This window comes from Heloderma suspectum, chromosome 2 (genome assembly GCF_057233095.1).
Source record: "Heloderma suspectum isolate Gila_16-S chromosome 2, 16-S_ref, whole genome shotgun sequence".
Lineage (NCBI taxonomy): Eukaryota > Metazoa > Chordata > Lepidosauria > Squamata > Helodermatidae > Heloderma > Heloderma suspectum.
Genome location: NC_139459.1, coordinates 26,680,678 through 26,708,120, shown reverse-complemented (window position 1 = coordinate 26,708,120; position 27,443 = coordinate 26,680,678). Strand labels below are relative to the sequence as shown.

General features: G+C 44.9%; 1 protein-coding gene across 2 annotated transcripts in view; it reads left to right on the top strand.

Moving 5' to 3' along the window:
• Positions 1 to 377: 377 nt before the first annotated feature.
• Positions 378 to 27,443, top strand: part of PRLR (prolactin receptor) — a 129,206-nt gene continuing 102,140 nt past the window's right edge. The window contains exons 1-2 of one of the 2 annotated variants that reach the window (XM_084832048.1): positions 378 to 438; positions 584 to 633. The gene's annotated coding sequence lies outside the window, so the exon portion shown is untranslated. Of the gene's footprint in view, positions 634 to 27,443 lie in introns of both variants that reach the window. The other variant, XM_084832049.1, reaches the window with a different exon arrangement.

Here is a 27,443-nt window from a genome sequence, read left to right as displayed (position 1 = left end):
TGTCGAGGCAAGCGATTGGAAAATATCTAGTTCTCTCTCTCTCCTGCTTTGGCATCTATGTCAACAGAGCACCCAAATCACTGTCACACAATAAAATGTATTTGGCTCTTTGCAGCACATACAGAGATATGTGAGCCCTTTGTATCGAGAGGGCTTTAAAAGCACACACAAGTTTCCCATCTGCATTTGAATGTAAACACATGCGCCTTGAGAATGTAAATCTGGGGCTTAAAATATGTCTTCATTGCTACATCTGTATAATCTGTACCTCTGTAACCTTGTAAAGCTGTCAGTCTTGGGACATTTTGCATTGTGAAGAAAATCCTTGTTTTGCCTGCAGCAAGGAACATGAATGTTGCAATCCTGGCTCCTCCTCCAATGGAGAGAGTGTACAAGTACATAGGAGCTCCGATTCCCACAGTCGGCTGAATGTCAGCTGTAAGCTCCAAACTGTATGGATTTTCCCTTCTGCCTGTGCCTGTGTTCCTTCCCCTGCACTTCCCCTGGATCTCACTTTTTGTCTGGACTTACTGAATTGATTTGAAACAGTCTTGCCAACACTGGGTTTTAATTTTTTATTCAGGAAGCCTTCCTGAGCTGATGGACCGAGCCGAACTTCATCGCTCCTCAAGAGTGAGTACTGTGCTTGTTAATCGGTTCTTACATCTGTCTTTACTTGCGGATAGGAGGTGGCCCCTTTAATATACATCTAATATGGACTTTCATTCTACTAGCAAGAAATGCTCTTTGTATGTTCATAAAATAAATATCACCGCATTAGAAAATGGCACAGTAGGTGATTGTTACCAGTTGGCTGGCTCTCTGGTGAAGTGCTAAAAATATCCTAAACCAATGACCTGCTGCTTGGATTGTTCACATAAAAATTTACAAGGCTGTATAGACTTTCCCAGATCATTTAGAAGGCTTAAAAAAAAATGCACTCACTGTAGACAGTGCTGGCTCCGGGTATTCAAGGGCTCTTGGGCAAGACACCAGCCCTCAGTGAGGCTACCTTCTCACCTCCATTGTCAGCAGCCGCTCTTGCTCCTCATCCTCCTTTTCATCACTGCTGCCACTTGCTTGCTGGACAGGCACAGAGTCCGTGAGCAAGCAGGCAGTGGCATCTCCTGCTCCTCCTGCTCACCACTACCTTTGTCTTCTTGTTGCTGTTGTTCAGTCGTTCAGTCGTGTCCGACTCTTCGTGACCCCACGGACCACAGCATGCCAGGCCTTCCTGTCCTGCGCTCTCTCCCGGAGTGTGCTCAAGTTCATATTCATTGCATCGGTGATGCTATCTAGCCATCTCATCCTCTGCTGTCCCCTTCTCCTTTTGCCTTCCATCTTTCCCAGCATCAGGGCCTTTCCAGTGACTTTTCTCTTCACATTAGGTGGCCAAAATATTTGAGCTTCAGCTTCAGTATCTGTCCTTCCAATGAGCACTCAGGGTTGATTTCCTTTAGGATTGACTGATCTGACCTCCTTGCAGTCCAGGGGACTCGTAAGAGTCTTCTCCAGCACCACAGTTCGAAAGCATCAGTTCTTCAGCACTCAGCCTTCCTTATAGTCCAGTTCTCACAGCCATATGTTGCTACTGGGAAAAACATAGCTTTGATTATACGAATCTTTGTTGGCAAAATGATGTCTCTGCTTCTTACTATGCTGTCTAGGTTTGCCATAGCTTTCCTCCCAAGGAGCAAGCGTCTTTTAATTTCATGGCTACAGTCACTATCTGCGGTAATCTTGGAGCCCAAGAAAATAAAATCTGTCACTGCTTCCATTTCTTCCGCTTCTATATGCCAGGAAGTGATGGGGCCAGATGCCATGATCTTAGTTTTTGTAATGTTGAGTTTCAAACCAGCTTTTGCACTCTCCCCTTTCACCCTCACCAAGAGGCTCTTTAGATCCTCTTTGCTTTCTGCCATTAGGGTGGTATCGTCTGCGTATCTGAGGTTGTTGATAATTCTCCCGGCAATCTTAAATCCGACCTGTGATTCATCCAACCTGGCATTTCTCATGATGTACTCTGCATATAAATTAAATAAGCAGGGCAACAATATACAGCCTTGCGTACTCCTTTCCCAATTTTGAACCAATTGGTTGTTCCATGTCCGGTTCTTACTGTTGCTTCTTGGCCCTCGTACAGGTTTCTCAGGAGACAGGCAAGGTGGTCTGGTACTCCCATCACTTTAAGAATTTGCCAGTTTGTTGTGATCCACACAATCAAAGGCTTTAGCGTAGTCAATGAAGATGAAATAGACGTTTTTCTGGAATTCTCTTGCTTTCTCCATGATCCAGCGAATGTTGGCAATTTGATCTCTAGTTCCTCTGCCTCTTTGAAACCCAGCTTGTACTTCCGGTAGTTCTCAGTTCACATACTGCTGAAGCCTAGCTTGTAGGATTTTGAGCATAACCTAGCTGGCATGTGAAATGAGTGCAATTGTGCGGTAGTTTGAGCACTCTTTGGCATTGCTCTTCTTTGCAATTGGAATGTAAACTGACCTTTTCCAGTCTTGTGGCCACTGTTGAGTAAGGATGCACGAAAGTCACTTACCTGGTCTCGCAGCTTGCTTCGCAGTGGGGGGGAGGCGCTTCGCTGCTCCCCCCGAAGTTCAGGCCGGGGGGGGAGGCTTCCCTCCTCGCCCGGCCGAAATTCAGGCTGGGGAGAAGCGGCCCGTCTCCCCGGCCGCGAACTTCAAAAGAAAAAAAAAACGCCCCTGTGATAGGCTACGTAACGATTAACGTAGCCTATCACGGCTAGATCTGCAAAGTCAGCCATGATAGGCTACGTTAATCGTCACGTAGCCTATCACGGGTGACTTTGAAAGAAAAAAAAATTCAGTCAGGGACATTCAGATCTTTCCTGTATAGTTCTTCTGTGTATTCTTTCCACCTCTTCTTAATCTCATCTGCTTCTGTTAGGTCCCTGCCTTCTTTGTCCTTTATCATGCCCATCTTTGCACAAAACGTTCCCTTGAGATCTCCGATTTTCTTGAAAAGATCGCTAGTCTTTCCCATTCTATTGTTTTCTTCGATTTCTTTGCATTGTTCATTTAAGAAGGCTTTCTTGTCTCTCCTTGCTATTCTCTGGAACTCTGCATTCAGTTGGATATATCTTCCGCTTTCTCCCTTGCTTTTCGCTTCCCTTGTTTCCTCAGCTACTTATAAAGCCTCATCAGACAGCCACTTTGCTTTCTTGCATTTCTTTTTCTTTGGGATGGATTGAGTTGCTGCCTCCTGAACAATGTTACGGACCTCCATCCATAGTTCCTCAGGCACTTTGTCTATCAGGTCTAATCCCTTAAATCTATTCATCACCTCCACTGTATATTCATAAGGGATATGATTTAGGTCATACCTGAATGGTTTAGTGGTTTTCCCTACGTTCTTCAATTTCAGCCGAAATTTTGCAAGAAGCAGCTCATGATCTGAGCCACAGTCAGCTCCAGGTCTTGTTTTTACTGACTGTATGGAGCTTCTCCATCTTTGGCTGCAAAGGACATAATCAATCCGATTTCGATATTGACCATCTGGTGATGTCAATGTGTAGAGTCGCCTCTCATGCTGTTGGAAAAGAGTGTTTGCTATGATCAGCGTGTTCTCTTGGCAAAACTCTATTAGCCTTTGTCCTGCTTCATTTTGTACACCAAGGCCATGCTTGCCTGTTATCCCGGTGATTTCTTGTCTTCCTACTTTAGCATTCCAATCCCCTATGATGAAGAGGACATCTTTTTTTGGTGTTAGTTCTAGAAGGTGTTGTAGGTCTTCATAGAACCGATCAACCTCAGCTTCTTCGGCCTCAGTGGTTGGGGCATAGACTTGAATTACTGTGATGTTGAATGGTTTGCCTTGGATTCGTACTTAGATCATTCTGTCATTTTTGAGATTGTACCCCAGTTCTGCTTTTCCCATCCTTTTGTTGACTATGAGCGCTACTCCATTTCTTCTAAGGGATTCTTGCCCGCAGTAGTAGATATGATGGTCACCTGAATTAAATTCGCCCATGCTTGTCCATTTTAGTTCGCTGATTCCCAAGATATCGATGTTCTGTCTTGCCATCTCATGTTTGACCACCTCCAGCTTACCTTGATTCATTGATCTGACATTCCAGGTTCCTAAACAATATTGTTCTTTACAGCATCGGACTTTCTTTTCACCACCAGACACATCCACAGCTGAGTGTGCTTTCGGCTTTGGCCCAGCCGCTTCACTCTTTCTGGCGCTACTTGGAAATTCCCTCTGCTCTTCCCCAGTAGTACATTGGACACCTTCCGACCTGAGGGGCTCATCTTCCGGCATCATATCTTTTAGCCTTGTGATAAGTTCCATGGGATTTTCTTGGCAAGAATACTGGAGTGGGTTGCCATTTCCTTCTCCAGTGGACCACATTTTGTCAGAACTCTCCGCCATGACCTGTCTTGGGTGGCCCTGCATGGCATAGCTTATGGCTTCACTGAGTTACGCAAGCCCCTTCGCCACAACAAGGCAGTGATCCATGAAGGGGTACCTTAGTCTGGACCAGAGCAAAAGGCAGGTGAACAAGCACGTTGCTATGCTGAAAAGGGGGAGCACCTCCCCGGGCTCTTGTCAGCTGGCCCCTGCTGGAGTCTGGGCCCTTGGCAGGCACCCAACCATACCTACCTTTGATGTCAGCCTGTCTGTTGAACTTGCTGAAGCTAGGAAGACACCAGAGATTCCTGATTGCAGTTTTCTTCCAAAGCTAAATTTGGCACCAAGGCCTGCCTCCCCCCTTATGAGCCTGCCCAAACTTTGCAGTCATCATCAAAGACCCTCCATGTTTCCTTGCCATCTGAAGTTAAGTGGGTGGTTGCTGGAGGGGGCTCTCTTTGGTCATGCTGCTCCCCCATCTATGGAATGCCTTCCACCAGGAAAGCTTACCTGGCACCAGCTTTGATGCCAATTTGGAGCCGGGCAAAGACCTTTTATTTAATACGCCTAGGCAACTGCAACTTTGATTATGGCTTTTGGCTTCCTGTTGAATTTCTGTGGCTTTAATGATGTTTCTGCTATTTTATCTTGGCATAGTTTTATATTTTTATATTGTTTCAGTCATTTTACTGCATAGCACCCTAAGAGTTTTACTGAAAGGTGGCAGAGAAATTAAATATCTGCAGGCGGGTGGGCATCAATAATAGCCACCTGTAGAACAAACATCTTTCTGGGCATTCTTCCATTCACACATGTTTACAAGCAGACAACAACACTAGGGCGTGTTGCATATTTAAATCCTGGCAATGGAAATGATTGATTTTTGTGGCTGCAATTCAGTTGTTTTTATCTTCAGTACAAGGGCTTTTCTGCATGAGGCTTTTAACCCACACCTTTACCGAGGGTTTTGCTTCCAGATTCTTCGCAGGATTAAGATCGTCCCCTGTATACACGTTTTTCCCCAGAGTTTTTCTTTCTCTGCCTTTCTATATGTTTCATTACACCGCCACTAGGTGGCACTGTGGTATAGCAGAATTGCTCAAATACAGACATACAGGAGAGTCTCATTCTGACACTTCTAAATAATTATATACTTTCCTCATTCCAAAAGCTGGGGAAATGATTGCAAAGGCCCTGGAGGATGATGGCAACGTGTAAAGGACCCACACAAACTACTGTGAGTGAGCACAATAAAAGCCTCGTCTAGAAGGGCTCCAAGTGTCCCTGCTGAATGAAGCAAAGCAAGTGCCCACTAGGGAGAGGGCCTTTTTGGTACTGGCACCAGAATAGCCTTCCCAGTGAGATTCAGCTGGCACCATCCCCGTGGTCTTTTTGGCACTGGATGAAAACCTTTCTTCACTCAGGTCTTTTCAATGATTCATGTAGTCTGAGCTCCTCAGTTTTAAAAATGTGTTTTTAATTATGGAGTTGTTGTGAGCTTTGTTCTTGATGTATTTTTGTGTTGCTTTGGATTTTATGGTTTTATGTTCTGATTTTTTAATCTAAATTGTTCATAAGCCTGTTTATTGTAAGCCACCCAGAGAACTTTATGTTATGGGTGGCATACCAATGTTGTAAATATATAAATAAATGGACGTACTTCTGAAGATAGGTTTTAATGAGAATAAGGATGCAGAAATGGAAAACTAACTCTGCTGAGAATGCAAACACTAGGAATATGAGAAACTTAATCTGAGAATTTTTGCACGTCTCTTTTGGCTTCTCATTCCTAAATATGTTTCACACAAGGAGGAACCCACAAATGTGCTTCAGATTTTGTTGTAGGATATATTTTGTTGGCAACTCCATAAAAAACTTTTGTAGCTTGCAGCTCTTTCCATCTTAAGGTTGCTTCACATATAATGTTTTTGCCCACACAGGTGTATACAGGTGTAAAGGAGAAAAGGGTTTGTTTCACTCTCAGGTGTGAAGAATGTGTGCATGTCTATTTTCACTGAGGTACATACATTGGGAGTCACTGGTTGGCATGCAAACCTTTTCTCAGTATCACTTGGAAGGATAGTACCACATATAAAATGTACCTAGTGTTGTTTTCCTTCTAAAGCATGTTCTGAATATGGATGTCAGAGAATTTCTCCACGAATCTCGGGGAGGCCGAATGCCAGCGCATTCAGCCCCCCGAAATTGGTGGAAAAATGGTCTGCCACCCCCCCGCCACCCCCCTGGGACAGGACTTACCTTGTTCGAATGTCCCTGGCGGCGGCGGCTCTGACGGCGGTTCGGCAGCGGTTCGGCGGCAGTTCAGCGGCAGCGGCTGTGGCAGCCGGTCTTCTGACCGGCTGCTGCCGCCACCGCCATTTCCAAATAAAACAAATAAACAAACAAACGTGATAGGCTATGTAAAGATTTACGTAGCCTATCATGGCTAGATTTTTAAAAAACACCGTGATAGGCTACGTAAATGTTTATGTAGCCTATCACGGCTGACTTTGAAAAAAAAAAAAAGGCGCGTATGCAAATGGCGGCGCTTATGGGCACCGCCATTTGCGTACGCGCTTTTTTTTTTCCCCCCCAAAGTCAGCAGTGATAGGCTATGTAAACATTTACGTAGCCTATCACAGCTGACTGCAGGGACGCAAATGGTGGCGGCTACGGCCGCCGCCATTTGTGTCCTGGCAAGAGAGGAGGCTTCGCGGCCGGAGGGACGGGGCACCTCCCCCCCCAGCCAGAATTTGGCGGGGGAGGGACGGGGTGCCTCGCCCCCTACCAGAATTTTGGGGGGAAGGACGAAGCACCTCCCCCCCCACCGTGAAGCAAGCTTCAGGATCAGGTAAGGGACTTTCGTCCATCCCTAGTTCTGAGCACGTTACTCTAAACAAGGGATGTGTCACATAAAGTTTGTGTGTGTGTGTGTGGGAGGGTGATTGCGCAGACAAAGAATCTCCAAACTTCCGTGACTTGAGATTTTCAAAGGGAGATCATTAATCTGCTTAATTAGCTGCACAGCCCCTCCTTTCCTAATATTTTCCCCAGATGAATGATTTCCAGTTTGATGTTTCTTTTTGCAAGTTCATGTGGTTGGACAGTTTTCCTATGGGTAAAAAACCCCAGATTTGATTAACCTCTTAATCTGCTTTGAACTGCTCAGAGCACTGTTATGGTTGAAAAGCTGGATAGAAATGGTGTAAACAAATAAATTAAATTAAATCCAAGATGGATTCAATTTGTTCCTGACTTTCCAGTAGCTTGCAGCATGGAGTTTTATTTCCAGTAATAAAAACAGATGTTGTTATTTTAAGTACATTAAAATAAGCTGTTTTGTGCCAGGTATGGGTGTTGTTATGATTATTGTGGAATAGAATGGAGAGGGAATATTGGATGTGTGCTCAAGTCAATGTACATCTAATTTTATAGTCCCCTTATAAATCAATAGGCACAGAACCCAATTTAAATGTCACCTGTAGAAAAAAATGACTGTAGAGTAGGGATGTACGAAAGTCACTTACCTTTTCAAAGCGTGACATTTGTGGGGGGGGAGGCACTCCATACCTCCCCCCAAAATCCTACCCCGGCCAGCTCCGCTCCGCAGCGACTCTGCGGAGCCGCCAGCCGGGTGCATCCGCATGGCAAGTCTGTGGACGCAAATGGCGGCCGGCGTAGCGGCCTCCATTTGCATCCCTTCGCTGAGCCGTGATAGGCTACGTAAATATTTACGTAGCCTATCACGGCAAAAGCGGGGACGCAAATGGTGGCCGCTATGCCATTTGCGTCCCTGCTTTTGCTGTCATAAGCTACGTAAATATTTACATAGTCTATCACAGCAAAAGCGGGGACGCAAATGGCGGCTGCTACGCCATTTGCATCCCTGCTCTGAGCCATGATAGGCTACGTAGATACTTACGTAGCCTATCACGGCTTGCCAGGGACGCAAATGGCGGCCAGCGTAGCAGTCGCCATTTGCGGCCACAGCCCGGCAGCAGCTGGAGCTGCTGGAGCTGCCGCTGCCGCCGGAGCCGCCACCACAGCCAGGTAGGCTCTGTTTCACGGGGCTTTCGCGGGGTGGTGAGGTGGAATTCACTGGAATTCAGCCTCCCTGGGATCCGTGGCAGAATTCTCTAACATCCCTACTTTAGAGCACGTCCACACAGTGCTGCAAATTGTGCCTTCCATCAGTCAGTGTCCCCGGGTGTGTGTTTGCTACAATGTGAGGGGAAAGCGGCTGGGGGAGAGGGCTGCAGGGAGAACACAGCAGTTCAGGGAAACACTGAGCACTCCTCTCCCTGCCTGATGCTTTCGCTTTGCAAACCACTTTCTCCCCCAGCACTTTGCAGCTGGTCCCAGACCAGTGTCTGGCTTGGTCTTATCAAGCTGGCGCTGAAAAATATGTCTATCATTCAGGTACACTCTCATTAGAGAGGTAGGATTGGCTGCAGCTTCCTGTGCACTTGGTGACAAGCCCAGGTTTGTTACTGTGTAATGTATGAAAGGGCCCTTAGATGACTGGATCCAATCATATCACACACAGGATCACCACAGCCCATCTGTTCTTGGGCTTCAGCCTGTGCCGGTGCCCTGCTAGTTCATGGGGGTGGTGGGAAGGATTGTGGAAGTGGTATGTATTGTGTAGTCTGCACTGTCTCTTACCACACTGTACTGTCTTCTACTGCGTCTGTTGTAATATCCCAAGAGGAGGGGGGAAATCAGTGCCTATTCCACCACAAACAGCTCCTTTACTTGTGTTTGCATGTGGGCTGCCTCCATTCGTGTGAATGTCTTTTGTACGAGGTCATATACACATGGCTGTGTTTGAAGAGCAATAGCAGCAGATTCCCTCATAATCACACTAGTCTCAGTCCTATAAATATGGTGTAACAACTGGCTAAACATTTGTGGCCAATCCGTTGTTTATGGTTTTATCCTGTTATCAGCCACCTTGCACTAACTGGAGGAAAGTTGGGGCATAAGTATTTCAAATAAATAAATAATCCAGCTTTAGTTGTACTTTAAAAAGGGGGGGGGTTGTTTTGCTTTTAACCTGTGACTCTTTGTACTAGAACATGCATGGGGATATACATTTGAATTCAGTTAGCCAGCTGCTGTATGAATGCGGAGGAAGGGCCAAGTTAGACATTATATTATTAACTTCTTTAGCACTTTCATGATTTGGTGGGGGGGGGGGTGTTCCCAATAAATAACAGGCATGGAGGTAGGGCAAAGTGAATTAGAACCATGTTGGGGAAAAGGATTCGAACACTCCTTCCTCTGTACTGTGGCCCCAGTCTGGTCCCTCCCAGACATCTGCTATTGATTTTTAAAAATGAGCCACATAGGGTCTAAAGACATTAATTACATCATGTCCAGTTTGGCCCTTAGCACATCTGAAGATTGAGCAGAAACATTTCCAGCAGCAACCAAAAGATAAGAGGACCATGTCCATTGTGCAAAAGAAAGATCCACCATAGGCTGCCTTAGGAAGCGGTTGAGCATGGGTTGTTGTTGAACCACGGGTTGTTTGTTGAACCATGGGTTAGCACATTGCCTGAACCCAGGACATTTTCCCCAGGGTGGCTTGTTAACCATGCAGCATGGCTTATTTTTCCTCAAACAAACCACCTTGAGAACCCATGGTTTAGTGTTGGGTTATTCAGAGTGCTTATCCAGCCAAACTGCGTGGTTAACAAGCCACCCTGTGGAAAATGTCCTGGGTTCAGACAAGACGCTAACACTCAGTTGAACAAACAACCCACAGTTCAACAGCAACCCACGCTCAACCACTGAGTGTGGGTTAGTGTGTTGTGCGAACCCAGTCAATATGTTAGCTACTTGATGAGTATAAGGTGGAGTGATTATTTGTATGTGTGAAAGAGCTGCATTGGGTCATCTTTTTTTTCTAAAAGAAAGATGGGATATAAGAGCGGAGAGAAATAAATGTATCAAATGCCACAAACAGAGCTTTCACATCACCTCAAACACAATATTTTTTCAGTGGAGGCAGTTCACATATTCCACTGTGACTCAGTCAATGAGAGGCTAATGATAATAATTAGCATTTGTAAGGCTTTAGAGTGTTCTCAGTGCTTTACACTCATTATTTCAGCAATCCTTATAACAGCTCAATAAAGTAGGTCAGAATTATTATCCCATATTACAGATGGGGTGGTGCAGCACTGAGACTGAAAGATAGTCCCTTGCCTAAAACAACATGGCAGAGGATAGAACTGAATTGGGCATTTCCTGGTTCACATAACACTAACAGCCACCGTGCTATGCTCATATTAAGCAATGTGATACTGTGTGATGACATAGCTCACGAAAGTGTGAATCAGCTTTTACTTTTCCTGTATCTCATTCTCCACATCCATTCTCCCCATGCAGGCCTCCTACTTACAGAACATGGGACTCTCTCAGCCATGTTTTGAGAGACAGGTCCTCTCATTCTGAGCACTCCCTTGCCCTAGGGCAGATAAGTGGACTGCCTCCAGTATACCAACAAGTCTAAGCAGTGAGCAATATCTGGCATGCAAAAAGTGCAGTGAGTACCATCAATTACCATGTGTTTAATGTCGGCACCCATGCCTGATCAAACCGATATCTAATTGTGCCATGGGCATCCCATCTGTGGTTAAACACGCCCTCTGAAAATTAGTTCATTGCAGTTAGTGAAGTTCAGCTCTTGAAGGATGAGGGGGAGACATTCAAGGAGGGCATGTTGAATGGACAAACCACTGGTGAATGGATTTATCATATTTGGAGGCTGGGAAAGGAAGGTATCCATTCTATTCATTTTGGCATACGTAGGGGCTGGAAATCCCTGTGGCACAAGTTTTGACTTAGCAGATGTAGAGCTGTCACTTGGAAGTGTGGAAGTGCCATTCCATTTTTGACAAATTGTAAACAGCGTTCTGGGGAAGGGGAGTAGGGCGAGAGAGCATGTCAGTTCATTAACTTGTAAGATGTGATATCATTTTCTTATGCTGGATTACGAAATTGAAATTTGTTCAACGATCAGAGAGAGAGAGAGAGAGAGAGAGATGGTGTGTGCATGTGTGAGAGAGAGATGCCTTGAATGGCACTTTTCCAATTTTTGACGTTTCAAAACTAGTGATTATCTTTTTAAAGCTGTCCCCATTTCTGGAGAAATTCATTTCTTTGTTTACACTTTGTAGCCAAGACTTCCAGTTGCTTAACCAGATTTCACACAGCATGCCGGTGTTAAGAGACAGAAAGGTAGTTCCAAATGTGCTTTGCATGGTGGATTCCCAATAATGTTCCATTCATTTTGGACTTCTTGTATCACCTGTGAAGAGAAGCATTTTACCTGAAGTGCATTTTAGTTGTCCACATTTGGGAAGGACCTTCTTTCACATTTTAATTTCTCTTCCCTGTATGAAAGTGCATCTTTGACCTTTATTAATAGGCATGGCTCCCTTACCTGATTCCTCCTCTTTTTCACTGACCATGGATGGGCATGGCAATTTCTCCCTCTCTCTCGCTCGCTCTCTCTCTCTCTCTCTCTCTCTCTCACACACACACACACACCACTTTCTAGTGGAGCTGGTAATGCAGAAAGTGGGACTACACACCGCCAGTCTTCAGTCATGTCATGATGGGATTGCATCTGAGTCTTAAAAAGGTAAAGGTAAAGGTGTCCCCAACCAGTCGTGTCCGACTCTAGGGTGTGGAGCTCATCTCCATTTCTAAGCTGAAGAGCCAGTACTGTCCGAAGATGCTTCCGTGGTCATGTGGCCGGCATGACTGAACACCGAGGTGCACAGAACGCTGTTACCTTTCCCGCCGAAGCAGTACCTATTTATCTACTTGCAATTTCTTGCTTTCGAACTGCTAGGTTGGCAGGAGCTGGGACTGATGGAGCTCACTCCATCACGCGGCACTCGGGTCTCAAACTGCTGTCCTGCCAACCTTCCGGTCTGCAGTTCAGCGTCTTAACCACTAAGCCACCGCAGCCATATCTGAGTCTAGTTACAGGGTTTTATGAGCCTGTATCTGGGTTGGATGAGGGTGGTAGCGGGTATCTCTACATCAGCCTAAAATCCTGCATTTAAAATGGGTCTTTCTGCTTCCGTTTTAAATGCAGGGTCACAACTGACTCCCACTACACACGCTTCCTTTCCCCCCACCCCTTCTCCCTGTATCTGAGTCTCCCATTATCTTTCATTGATCTCTCTCCTCTTCTTCCTGCTTTTACTCTTTTCACCGAGGAAACTGAAGCAGAACACAACAGGGTAATGTGATAGCTCATTATCTGTGATCTATTAAAAAATGGAACAAAGGGCATTTAGTGCAGGAGATGCCTTGAACGATCACAGCATCATGTAGAGCCTGCAAACTTCCGTGAAGGAGCAATCTCAATCTCAGGATAAAAGCTCAGCGTGAAGGAGCCCAGCATCTTCTCCAGCACTAGTTGGAGTGGTGTGTGCTGACATTTGAAGCAGGAAAAGCATAACGTGTAGATAATAGCAATGTTCATTAACTGAAATGGGGAAAGGTTCAGCCCTAAAACTAGCTTCCTGTCCGAAAAGTGATACAGACAATGCTAAAAACCACAGCAGATTGGTAAGAAGATTTTATTTCTGCAGAAATGTTGTCCTAAAGAATGTTGTCCTAAAGAAAAAGACCTGGTTGTTGCATTTTTGCATGAAATAAAAGGATGTTGTAACGATTTCCCAGCTATGATGTGGGAGGCTTCCAGGATTCAATCAAGAATAAATAATATAACCTGGATATGTTTCCTGCACCTTTGCTCATCCAATAATAGATGTGTTATCAGTGATGAAAGAACAATGGCAGATAGATACCAAGCAGATATATATGAAAATGTTTGTCCCATGCTTTCCCCATCCTTTCCAATGGCAGCCAATAATGTAGAGGAGGGTTGAGGAAATGCCCAACATAATGATGTCTGGACGCAGGGTATGTTTTATTACACAGAGAGGGGGAGAAAAGTCTGCATGCTGTTTCAGTGGCATGCCTGTCTTTCTTGAACCATACAGTTCCATCCTCAGGGATGCTTCACATATGACATGGCAGATGGAAACCATAACTAATCTCAACTCCTTGTCATATGAAGAAATAGGGGAGCAATTCATTTGGTTCTCATTTTACCTCCAGACCAATATACAAACTGGAATGCACTTTTCTGAATGTTGCCATGCACTTCTCTATTTTTAATTATTTTTTTTAAGCCTCCATTGAAACAATTTTTTCCTTTTTTTTAAACCGGGGGGTGGGGGTGGATTTGGGCAAGCATGTGGCTGAGGGGAAAAGGTTTAAACCTCTCCTCCCAACTCATGGTGGTCCCAATCCAGATCAGAGCTGCACACACTTTAGAGAATGTAATACAGGGAGCCGACAGTTGCATGCAAAATAATTAATGCAAGTTGTTGTTGGACCATGATACGCTCAGTTGAAACCTGAATTTGTCATATGGATGTATTACAACTTTAAGGGGTACCCATAAAATGCTTTATGGACACATTTTAAAAATGTAACATGTTCTCCCCACCATAATTTGAAATAGCCTTCTCAGAAACCTCTGTAATTTCATCAAACAGTGGATGTAATACCCCTTAAAGAGAGGTGTTCACCGTATTCCTTTACCCCTGAGACATATTAGTCAACTGACAATTTAAGACAGGTATTTGCATATAACAGATATAATATCTCAAACATATATATCTGAACAGATTTGGAGCATCTCTACACCAGCCTAAAACCCCGCTTTTAAAGCGGGGCTTTCTGCTTCCGTTTTAAATGCAGGATCATGATGGACTCCCTTTACACGCGCTTCCTCCCCCGCTTTCCCCCTCCTTTTCCCCCTGAGTCTTCCATATGTTTCATTATACAGCCGCTAGATGGTGCTGTGGTCTAGCTCCTCTGATTGCGGGTTTTCCTCTTCTCACAGAAGGAACTCAAGTGCTGCAATTTGATCGCTCATTATCTCTGATCTTTTAAAAAACGGAATAAAGGTCATTTAGTGCAGGAGATGCCCTGGGGGTTGATGAGAGAGGGTGTGGAAGGTTTCAGGAGCTGCTGCATCCTGAACTGGGAGCCTTTGGGCTTGTGTGTGCAGCTGTCCAGAGCGGTCAGTCACTGAGTTGAATGTTGCAGTCCTGTATAGGTCATTTAGCACAGGGGTGGGCAGAACTCAGACGTGCAGGATCTCCTTCATTGTTGGTTTTTTATGAGAACCCCAAGATCCACCTACCAGAGCCTGGTGCAAAAGACAAACATGTAGAATTAAACAACCCTGAACCCATTTCAGTATTATAGTTCAGCATGGTGGTGGTGACTCATTTTTTTGCTGCTGTTGTTAAATAATTGGGAGTCAGAAATACTTTCCAATCTATTGTAATCACCCAGAAATCTACGAGCAGATCCAGATCAACCTTCAGACCACCCCTGGTTTAGTGTTCTCAGGCCCTGGACTGACTCCATCCACTCAGGATGGCCATTAGATCTTCCTAGACCTGAAGGAACATAAGAGGATGGTGTCCCAGGGACCACAGGATTTTTTGAACCCCCCCTTGTGAAGTCATAGACACTGCTATGACTTTGGGAGGGAGAGTCTGAAATCTGATCCCTCCCCCTGCCCCCTCACAGTCCCCGCCGAAAGAAATTGCAAAAGTGGTCTTGGAGGACCTTGGAGAGGTATGAAAGGGGGCATTCCAGTGAGTGGGGATAGGAGGGGAAAGAAGTGGCCAGGTTACATTCAATCCTATGTTCTCTCCAGCCTCCACCCTGCCCCAGCATACCTCATCTAGACAGGCTCAGAGACCCAGGCAGAGGGAAGAGAAACAGCAGGAGGATGGAGAGGCGAAAATCACGTCCGTCACTCTTGCCACCCTGCCAGCAGCAGCCCAGCAGGGCACTGGATACTTGGAATCCTCCGAATTAGGAGGCCTTCATCTAATGGGAGTGCAACCCATGGGATTGCACCCTAAGAGTATTTTTTTAAGGTACTGTTTTGATTTCATGGCACAAGGAACAGACCAGGTGTTCCTGTCCAACTGTTTGTTCAGCCAGGTCTTTAAGTGCTTTCCAGCATGCAAGCCCTTCATTTTCATCAGGGTAACTTAGGTTCATTTTTCACAGATGGATTAACTTGCATTTTAAAGAGGGGTGGTTTCTTTTGCTGGAAGGAGTCCAGAGTAGTGATTGTGCCAGATTGCTCTGGTTCTGGCTGACCTGGCTTCATCGTTACTTGCTGCCCCATCAGTTTGTATGTTATCTGAAATCACTGATCGGCAAAGGAATTGCTCTGCTCTTTTGCCTCACTGCTAACAGTATTGACTAGGACTGTCAAGAAGACAAATCCCTCCAGCAGCTTTGTGCCTTCCAGATTTGTCAGGGAAAGGCGCTGTACAGGATTCTTCTCTAATATATGAGTGTATTGTATTTATAATATAACCATTCCCTAGCTGAAGTTCCAGCAGAATCCCGCTGAACAGGGCACCGTCTGCTTCTCACACTCATTAAACAGAAGCCAGGCTTTCTGTTATTGAGGCTCCATGACTAACTCTTAAGGTTAATTGGGTTTGGTTGTATTTTTTACTTTGTCAAAGAGCGAGTGCGCTGCTGGAACGTTAACTGGGTGAGAGAAAGAGTTCTCTTCTGTCACATGCTGTGGAGCTAAACGAGCTCCCTTCAAGAGGAGAAAAGGGATCCTAAAGGTGGCTTTGGATTATATTGGCTTGAATAGGAGTGCAGTTTCAAACGCTTTATGTGCATTGAGCTTTCTAGCTAGGTTAGGGGGAATGGGACTTGAACCTCCTTTCCCACATCCACATAGTGGCTGCAATAACTAAACCATGGTCTAGTGTTATGAAGACAAGCCACAGGAAGCCTTGAACTCACACACTCCCCTGCTCCTTCCATCTGCAGCCTGCCCATGAGAAGAAGGTTTTGGTTCCATTTTAGACTAACCATAGTTTGTCAAGATATCCAAAGCCTGACAAACTGTGGTTAGGCTTAGCGATGGTTAGCATAAGCAAGCCAGCTTCAGACTATGGATTATGAAGCTGCTTCACCCCCTGCACTAACTGTAGTAAAGTTTAACTACAGTTTAGGGTTCAGATGATGTAACGCTGAACTGTGGTTAATCTAAAACAGAAGCAAAAGCTTCTAATCTCTTTCATGTGTCCTCACTGGAGAAGGAAAGGGGAGGGTGTGCATGCTAGCCCAAGACTCACTGTAGCTCATCCTTGTAATGCTAAAAACAGTGGTTTAACATTACATGTGAACTAGACCATCGGCTTCTAACTAGAAATATATATTAAATATATTTTAAAACGTGGCTAAATAGAAGAAACATTTATGTTCCTCATTTTGTCCAACCATACAAAGCCTTTCATTCCACTGTTCTTCATTTTGGAAATCTCCTTTCCACATCAGACTTTTCCTACATTGAAGAAAGAGCATGAAACTCACAGCAGAAGTAACAACTGTATTTGTGTGTATTTTGCTGCATGCGTACACACACATACACACACACACACACTGGATAGCTGTGTGTATACATTCTATGCACATCCGCTAAACTACAACACATGTATGCCTGTCACACATATGATCTGTGTGCTGGTTCCTACATGGAAATGCATTTTTTTGCAGGAAAAGGGTATTTATTTATTTATTAAATTTATTAATCGCCAATCTGATTGGTCACCCAGCCACTCTGGGTGATGTACAACCCACCATAAAACAATTTAAAACAATAAAATTTTACCATAATTTTTTTTTTTTTTAAATACCCTAACCCACCCCAAATGCCTGCCTGAACAACCACGTTTTTAATGCACGACGGAAGCTCATTAAAGAGGGGGCATGACGGAGTTCCCTAGGGAGGGAGTTCCACAGAGTGGGGGCCACCACAGAAAAGGCCCTCTCCCTCGTCCCCACCAGTCTAGCTGTCCTGGCTGATGGGACAGAGAGAAGGCCATCTGAGGCTGATCTTGTTAAGCGGCCTGTCTGGTGTTGCTGGAGGTGCTCCTTAAGATAGGCTGGGCCGGAACCATATAGGGTTTTAAAGGTCAAAACCAACACCTTGAATTTGGCCCGGAAAACAACTGGTAACCAGTGCAACTCCTTCAGCACTGGAGTGATGTGATCTCGCCGGCGGCTGCCTTTAATCAGGCGAGCCGCCGCGTTCTGTACCAGCTGCAGCTTCCGAACCGTCTTCAAGGGTAACCCCACGTAGAGCGCATTACAGTTGTCTAAACGAGAGGAGACCAGGGCATGTACTACCGATGGCAGCAGATGGTCGGGAAGGAAGGGGCGCAGCCGCCATATCAGATGGAGTTGATACAGCGCTGTCTGGCTCACAGCTGACACCTGAGCCTCCATGGACAGCTGGGAGTCCAAAATGACCCCCAGGCTGCGGACCTGGTCTTTCAAGGGTAGCCGTACCCCATTCAACACCAGGTCAACATCCCCCAGCCTCCTCTTGTCTCCCACCAAAAGTACCTCGTTCTTGTCAGGGTTCAGCTTCAGCTTATTCCTCCCCATCCAGCCACTCACCGTCTCCAGACATTTGGACAGGGATTCTACGGCCAACCTTGGTGAAGATTTGAATGAGAGGTAGAGCTGCGTGTCATCCGCATATTGATGACACTGCACCCCAAACCTCCTGATAGCCCCCAGTGGCTTCACATAGATGTTAAATAGCATCGGGGAGAGGATGGAACCCTGTGGCACCCCACAAGTAAGTGGCCACGGGTCCGAAACCTCCTCTCCCAGTGCTACCCTCTGGTACCTGCCGGAGAGGAAGGACCGGAACCACCGCAATACAGTGTCTCCAATGCCCAACCCCTCCAGGCGGTCCAGGAGGATACCATGGTCAACGGTATCAAAAGCTGCTGAGAGGTCGAGGAGAACAAGGAAGGAGCATTCACCCCTATCCAGAGCCCTCCTCATATCATCCACCAAGGTGACCAAGGCCGTTTCTGTCCCATGCCCAGGCCTGAAGCCCGACTGAAATGGGTCTAGATAATCAGTTTCTTCCAAGTGTGCCTTCAACTACACTGCCACCACCCACTCAATCACCTTGCCCAAAAATGGCAGATTTGAGACTGGGCGAAAGTTGTTCAGAACTTGAGGATCCAAGGAGGGCTTCTTTAAGAGTGGTCTTATCACTGCCTCCTTGAGGGCTGATGGCATCACTCCCTCCTCAAGGGAGGCGTTCACCACCGCCTTGATCCCCTTGAGTACAGGAAAAGGGTACTGTGAGAAGCTACCCTCACATATCGTGACCAGACCCAGGGATTAGCCATTCTCACAGGGATGGACGACAGGGAGATCTGGACCTACTAGCAGAACCCTGCATGATTCACAGTTGACTGGGAAGGATTTCTGTCTCCCATTTGTTTACAACTACCCAACTCCTATTTTGCCTCAGTCTTCTCCCACAAGGGGAGTTGTGTTCAACCTTGGACAAGTAGAACAAATGATACATGAAAGGATTTGCAGCCCAGAATAAGTAAGGATACGGTTAGAGAGCACCTAGCTACTTTAAATGAATTCAAGACTCAAGGGCCACATGAATTACAGTCACAGATGCTAAAGGAGCTTGCAGACATTATTTCAGAGCCGCTGTCTGTAACCTTTGAGAACTTCTGGAGAACCGGTGAGCTGCCAGAAGACCAGCAATGGGAAAATGTTGTCCCCATCTTCAAGAAGGGACTAAAGGTAGGTCTAAGAAACTACAGACCAGTCAGGCTGACATCAATACTAGGCAAACTTCTCAAACAGATGATTAAACAGTGTGAGCATCTAGAAAATATAATGCATGGATTACTGGGCATCAACATGTGTCTATCAGGAATAATTCATGCCAGATCAACTTTATCTCCTTTTTTGATAGAGTTACTAGTTTGGTAGTTCATGGAACATAGTAAATGTTGATTTCAGTAAAGCATTTGACAAGTTTTGCCAAGATATCCTTGTTGACAAGATGGTATAATGTGGGTTAGACAATACTACAGTTAGGTAGATCCATAGTTGGTTGAGTAGCCGTACTCAACAAGTGCTGGTTAATGGCTCAGCATCTTGCATGGAGTGCCAGAGGGCTCTGTCCAACACCACAGAAGACAGGATCAAGATTCAAAAGGATCTAGACAGGCTGGAACACTGGGCCAAATCAAACAAGATGAGAGTCAACAGAGATAAATGTAAAGTCTTGCATTTATGTACAAAAAATCAAAGTATAGGATGGGGGAGACCTAGCTTGGCAGCAGAACATGTGAAAAAGACTACGTGTCTTAGTGTATCTCAAACTGAATATGAGCTGTCAGTGTGATGCGGCAGCTAAGAAAACCAATGCAATCTTGGAGTGCATTAATGGAAGCATAGTGTCCAGATCACAAGAACTAATAGTTCCACTCTGTTCTGTGTTAGTCAGGCTGCATTTGGAGTACTGTGGCCAGTTCTGGGTGCCCCATTTTAAGAACAAATTGGGGTGTGTCCAGAGAAGAGCAACCAGGCTGGTGAGGGGTCTGGAAACCAAGTCCTATGAGAAACTGTTGAAAGAGCTGGGTATATTTAGCCTGGAGAAGAGAACATTAAGGGGAGACATGATAGCAGTCTGAAAGGCAGTCATGCAGAAGATGGAGGAGACTCAGGATTCTAGTTTAAAAAAAGAAACTTGATCCCCAAAGCCTGAAGTCTTTGATGTTTTACACAAGCTGGGCTATTTTGAGGTAGAGGCACCATAACTTTGTTCAGAGCATGTCATCCACAAAATGTCTTACTTACATTGGAAAACGTTTGCTAGAGAAAAGTATTAGCTCTCATTTCTTTCAATAGAGTAAGGTAATAACTGCAGAGGAAATGAAAGGATATCAGAAAGATTTTAGGAGATATATCACAGTCTTTTTCCTCTGGAAGGAAGATGAAAATCAGGAAATTGTAAACAGTTGAAGCTCACGTTCTGTGCTGACAAGAAGGATGACCTATGCATGATGGTGGAGCTATGGGGTTTGTGCATAGAATCACAGAATTGTAGGGTTGGAAGGGGCCTACAAGGCCAACGAGTCCAACCCGCTGCTCAATGCAGGAATCCAAGTCAGAGCATCCCTGACAGATGGCTGTCCAGCCTCATCTTGAATGCCTCCAGTGTGGGAGAGCCCGCCACCTCCCTAGGCAATTGGTTCCATTGCCGTCTTGATCTAACAGTCAGGACGTTTTTCCTGATGTTCAGACGGAATCTGGCTTCCTGTAACTTGTGCCCATTATTCCGTGTCCTGCACTCTGGGATGATCGAGAAGAGATCCTGGCCTTCCTCTCTGGGACAACCTTTCAAGTACTTGAAGAGCGCTATCATATCTCCCCTCAGTCTTCTCAAGGCTAAACATGGCCAGTTCTTTCAGTCTCTCTTCATAGGGCTTTGTTTCCAGTCCCCTGATCATCTTTGTTGCCCTTCTCTGAACCCTCTCCAGTTTGTCTGCATCCTTCTTAAAGTGTGGTGCCCAGAATTGGACACAGTACTCCAGATGAGGCCTAACCAGTGCTGAGTAGAGGGGAACTAGTACTTCCCAGGATTTGGAAGCTGTGCTTCTATGAATGCAGCCTCAAATAGCATTTGCCTTTTTTGCAGCCACATCACATTGTTGGCTCATACTCAGCTTGTGATTGACAACAATTCCAAGATCCTTCTCGCTTGTAGTGTTGTTGAGCCACGTATCCCCCATCTTGTAACTGTGCATTTGGTTTCTTTTTCCTAGGTGCAGAACTTCGCATTTATCTCTATTAATTGTCATTCTGTTGTTTTCTGCCCAGTCTATCAAGATCACTTTGAATTTTGTTTCAGTCTTCCAAGGTATTAGCTATCCCGCCCAATTTGGTGTCATCTGCAAATCTGATCAGCATTCCCTGCAACACCTCCTCTAAGTCATTAATAAAACTGTTGAAGAGCACTGGGCCCAGGACTGAGCCCTGCGGTACCCTGCTCGTTACCTTTCCCCAGTTTGAGAAGATCCCGTTGAGAAGCACTCTTTGAGTCCAATTCTGTAGCCAACTGTGGATCCACCGGATTGTTGTTTCCTCTAGCCCACTTTGAGCTAGTTTGCTCATCAGGATATCATGGGGCACTTTGTTGAAAGCTTTGCTGAAGTCGAGGTACATTATGTCCACAGCATTCCCACAGTCCACAAGTGAAGTTACCTGATCAAAAAATGAGATCAGATTCGTCTGGCAGGATTTGTTCTTGACAAATCCATGTTGGCTTCGAGTAATCACTGCATTGTTTTCAAGGTGCTTCCAGATGGATTGCTTTATAATTTGCTCCAGAATTTTCCCAGACTGGTCTGTAGTCAGACTGACTGGTCTGTAGTTCCCAGGTTCCTCCTTTTTACCCTTTTTGAAGATAGGGACAACATTAGCCTTCCTCCAGTCATCTGCCACTTTACCCGTCCTCCATGATTCCTCAAAGAGAATAGACAGTGGTTCTGAGAGTTCTTCTGCCAGTTCCTTTATTACTCTAGGGTGCAGTTCATCTGGCTCTGGAGATTTGAACTCATTCAAAGTAATTAGGTGTTCCTTGACCCTATGCCTATCGATCTCAAGCTGCAATCCTGCCCCTTCAGCCTGTACTTCACCTTTGCCAGGGGGGTCATAGACCCTCTTTTGGGAGAAGACTGAGCGTATATCAACATGATGTTTTTCCCAAGATTGTTCCGAATTTTGGAATGTTTTCCATTACCTAATCTCAGTAAGTATGTTTGCAGTGTCTCAAATACAGCTTAATTGCTGACATTATATTCGGTTATAGTAGTCTCCTTCTCTTTCGGTGTGTCTGATACCTTAAAGGACAAAATGTAGAACTCCTGCTTGCACTAAAATGCTGCCGGAGGGCTTCCATTTTCCACTTGGAGTGCCATAAAGCCATCTTTTGTTTTAAATAAACACTGACAATACCAGTTTATTCCTGCTGATGATGAAAGAGACTTTCAACTTGGTTCACAAACCAGCTAGGTGAAAGGACTTGATTTTAAGCCAGTTTTCTTCCGTTGACTTTAGGTGTTATTGTCACTAACTTTTGGACAGCCCATCCTACAAGCCAGACCAAAGCCAAACATTCTGAGCAAAACTATATGATATGTGGAAGGCACATATTCTGCACAGTCTCCCAGATTAGTTTTTTAACGGAAAAGCAGATGCCAGAGGCAGAAAAGCAGCAAGGGAGGGGAGCTTGTATTTTCCCACTGCAGATGGAAAAGGAGCTCATGAGGAAATGACAGGAAGGGAAAGGGCCAATGGAAGTAGGTGGATCTGATGTCAGTGAGGTGGTGAATCCATTCCGGGTTCCAGTCAGAACCAGTCAGAACTCTAAAGGAGTTCTGACTGAAACCTAGACTTCTGACTGGTTCTGATGGAAACCTAGAGCGGATTTACCGCCCCACTGACATCAGAGCCACCAGCCTCCACTGGAAAGGGCTAACAAGCCCTTTCTTCCTCCCCCTGCCACTCTACTGTTCTCAGTTACAACCTCTAATGCTATTTTTTAAAATTAAAATAAAGTTGGGAGGCTGTTGGTGCATCTCCCACATATGGTCTGCTTTGGCCCGCAGGTTTAACTGGTTTGTGGATCATATGTTCTGGCAGCTTCGTTACATGTTTTTCTGTCCTGAAGTGACAATTGCTTAACTCACTTCAATCTCTGATTTGTTTATACCAGATAGGGGCGGATTAAGTGTAGGTGTGAGGGACTGTACTTAAAAGGCACGCTCACAACACAGAATGGTATCTCAGCTGAAGACTGAGATATCACAACGAGAGCTGCTATATCTATTCAGGCCAGCTTCCTCCTTTTTGTGTAGCTCTTAGCTCTCTATCCTCACCAGTTTTCAGGGAGGCCAAGAAAGATGTATGACAAAATACAGCACCTTCTCCAACCTGGTGCCCTCTGGATCTGTTAGACTACAGCTGCCATCATTCACACAGAGCATTGCTAGAGTTCATTTAAATGAGAGGATTAATCAGAACACTAAGCCCCACCCCTCAGTGTCTGTGGGTCTGAATAGTTTGCGTGAACTTGTGTTTCTTGGGAAAGTGCGATAAAAGACATACTAAAAAGAGAGAGAAATGACAGTTTAATTTTTTATAGCTGGGTAATTTCACTTGTACAGGTATCAGTTTACACATTAGAATGAGGCTCATCAGAGGAAAACAGAGTCCCTGCACTGGGTCAACCTTGTTCTGTGTAGTTAGGGATGCTTTTGAAATTCTTCTCATCTGGACTGTGTAATTCTGAATTACCTGTTCTTGTTTCTGAACTAGAATTGATAAATTAGGAATCCTCCATTCTGTATTTTTATGTCAACATTTATAGTACTTTGAATGGGGAACAATGCAGTAATACTAGGGCTGTGTCTCCATGACAACAGAAGGAGAAGGGAGGTGTGGCTTACCCGCATTTTCTAGGAGCCGATTTTGGTCCGGGCAGGGCTCCACGAGGGCGTGCATCACCCCATTTTAAGTTGCTTCACACAATATACTTCCGGGGGAGTGGGGTTGAAGTGAATATCTTCTGAGTGGCAGGGGCTGCTCTACCAATGACAGAGGCTTTCCCCCCTCCAGGCTCTCTCCCCTTTCTCTGTAACAGATAGGGGAAGTACTTACTTCCTATGTGCGCATTTGGCAAACAAGCTCAAAAGGAGCCCCAAGCTTTGCTGTGCTTGAGCACTGTAATGGGCGGGGGGGAGTAATTACTTCCTATGTGCGCATTTGGCAGACAAGCCTCACTGAGCACAGTGGGTGCTACTTCTGAGTAAACACTAATTGGTTTGTTCTGGAAAAAACAGGGACAGGAAATACCCCTTGACCAGGGTCAAGGCACACCCCTGGCCAGGGCTAGCATATGGGGGTTGAGGCACACAGCAACTATACCAGGGAGAACCCAACTTAAGGAAAAGAATCGGACTTTAAGCAGTCTCAGGAAATCCAGTTTTTCCTTGATAAGCTCCGGGGTGGCTGCTGGATGGTGACAACATCATGTATCCCTAACGACCTCAACATGCAGCCAGCTCAGAGTTAATCGCTGGTGGAGACACCCCCTAGGATGTGAGCGAAGTGCAAACAAACACGTTAACTGCTCAGCAAATTGTGCCAGTGTGAAAATTGCACACCTGGTTTTCTGGGTAAATGTTCCAAACACATGATTCCATCTTTTGGCAAGGTGGAAATATCTGCAAATATATTACAGGAAGGATTTTGAAATCACTACATGTAAGCATTAAGTCTAGCAGAGAAAGATTGTTCTAGCCAAACACAGAAGGATACTCATGCAGCTAATCCTTGGCATGTTTTCTCAGAGTTAAGTCCTACTGAGTTCAGTAGAACTTGCTTCCTAGTACATGTGCTTAGATTGCATCCTAAAGACCTTTCCAGTTGATTGACTTTGAGCAAGGAATGGACAGTGGTTACCCAGGTGTAGTGTGGGATCTAGACATTTTCCCTTGAGAAACTGCTTCTGTTATAGGGGAAATGGCATTTTTTCCCAGTATTCAGAATACAATAGAACATTGCTGTGAGAATCCAGTTCCTTCCCTCACCCATGGCTTGAATTCCGCTTGTAAGTGTGCATGGTTTCACTAGTGCTATGAGGATCTATTGGTTGATACCTGTGACATCAGGCATGACCAGTGATAACAGGTTTACACACACACACCTATAAATCTGTGCCATTTTGTATCATTTAGGCTGCAATCGTATGCATACTTATTTATTTAAGAGTAACTCCTGCTTACCACAACAGGAGTTGCTTTTGAGTAACCATGCATAGGACTGTGCTGTTAAAAGCTATTTTTTAATATATAGTTTTTCATTTAAAAGAATTCTTGACAGGCTGAGTGCTCCACCACTGTAGCATTAAAGCACAGTGTATGGTGCTGGGGTCTTTTTGCAACTAGGCTGTACTCACCGTGACCACATGGCAGCTTCTGGCCTGTTCTCTGCTACACTTCAGCTAGAGTTATGGCTTGCACAGATTTGCATAAAATTTGCATATGTTAATCTATATGTATAGATAAATATTTGGAAATAATTGCTAGATTTTAAATAGAAATACAGTACATCTGACTAAAGTGGGGAAGACTGGGACCTGGTAACCTATTTGCCTGCGCAGTCTGGTGTCCAGGTCCTCACTGTGGATGGGGAACTTCAAGACTCTTCCTCTCCCTTCTTATGGGTCTTTATCTTTAAATAGCCCTTCAAATAGAGGACTGCCCTCTGTAAAATAGGACACAGGGCCATCCTAGCTTCAGCACCACCAGCCCTGCAGGCCAGAAGCTGCTAAGTCAAGAGCTGACAAGTGACTCAAGAGGACAGTGGACTTCCACCTTCTCATACAAAGTCTCAGTTCTGAACATGGCTCATCTTCCACTTGTATGACTTGTTGCTTGAGGCAAGGCCAGCCCATTCTCTGACTGGACCCACTCATCTGTCCTGTTTATCCAGGTGTTTGTTGGCTTACTCAGAACTTGTTTTGCCTCTAGAGTGCTAGCTTTGATACATGGGAGTATCCATGCTGTTTTACCCAAAACAAGCCCTTAAGATTTAGCTGTGAGGACACTGGGAAAATTGTTCTGTTGTCTTATTACAAATTTGTTCTCAAACTGCTTGTCAAGTGCCTGGTCAAGTCATATGGTTTCCTGGAACCTGACTTTCCATGTGTTTCCAATTTAAAAAAAAAAAATGATAAGAGTTTGGAAGATAAGCTAAAATTAAAATTAGAGATAATAATTTTTCCAGACAATAGGAAGTCTGTGCTAGTCCTTTAGGCCAGATAATTAGCCTCAAAGGGTAATAGGCAGTGAATGATGGGAGTGTACATGTAGGCACCACAAACTACTTGCGCAAGCAGATTGATTGGCAACTCACTGAAGCCAATGTTTAGATTTAGCTGACTACAATGTGGCAGGATCAAATTAAATGTATTTTGGGTTAACTAAATTACAGATTGGAGTCACTAAATCCTTCATCTTGCTGTCATTCCTTAAAATACACATGTCCTCTGCCCTTCATAGAATCATAGGATAGTAGGGTTGGAAGGGGTCTATAAGACCATCAAGTCCAACCCCCTGCTCAATGCAGGAATCCAAATCAAAGCATCCCTGACAGGTGGCTGTCCAGCCTCGTCTTGAATGCCTCCAGTGTGGGAGAGCCCACCGCCTCCCTAGGCAATTGGTTCCATTGTTGTATTGCTCTATCAGTCAGGAAGTTTGTCCTGATGGGCGATTAAGCCGGAATCTGGCTTCCTGTAACTTGAGCCCATTATTCCATGTCCTGCACTCTGGGATGATCGAGAAGAGATCCTGGCCTTCCTCTCTGTGACAACCTTTCAAGTGCTTGAAGAGAGCTATCATATCTCTCCTCAGTCTTCTCTTCTCAAGGCTAAACATGCCCAGTTCTTTCAGTCTCTCTTCATAGGGCTTTGTTTCCAGTCCCCTGATAAAAAAAAGAATGAGAATTTCTGCTCACTCCATGTTCTTCATAAAGTTGTTTTTATGGAGCATTAAATTAGTTCAAATTAATAAATGAGATTTATTTCACTTAAGGACTGGAATTTACTATCTAAGTTTGAGCAGCCCTGTGGATCTCAGCTTTTGGTAATAAGGACATGAGATGGGATGAGTCCACTCCTGTATTGTACTCCCTGGATGAAGAAGATAGCATGTGCTTCTTCTGCTTTGTGGCCCAATCAAAATTAAAAATAAAGAAGAATTATTCCCCCCAAAAGGCCTGGTCCTGAAGAATAGCCCAAATGGAGAAAACAGAATAATCAGAACATAGAAGATCTATTGACTACAAGACACATCTTGATCTTATATGCTGCATAGTGTTGCAAAACATGACATATAAAAGATGTGAATTTCAAAATGAAGATGATCAGCTTAATTTGGAATTCCTTCTACATGGTTTATGCCTTTCAGGATAGTTAAATTTGCAGTTGCAACAGAGGGTGCTTTCAGATGAGGCTTTTATCACACCATCATCCCACCTTATTCATAGAATTTTACAGAGGT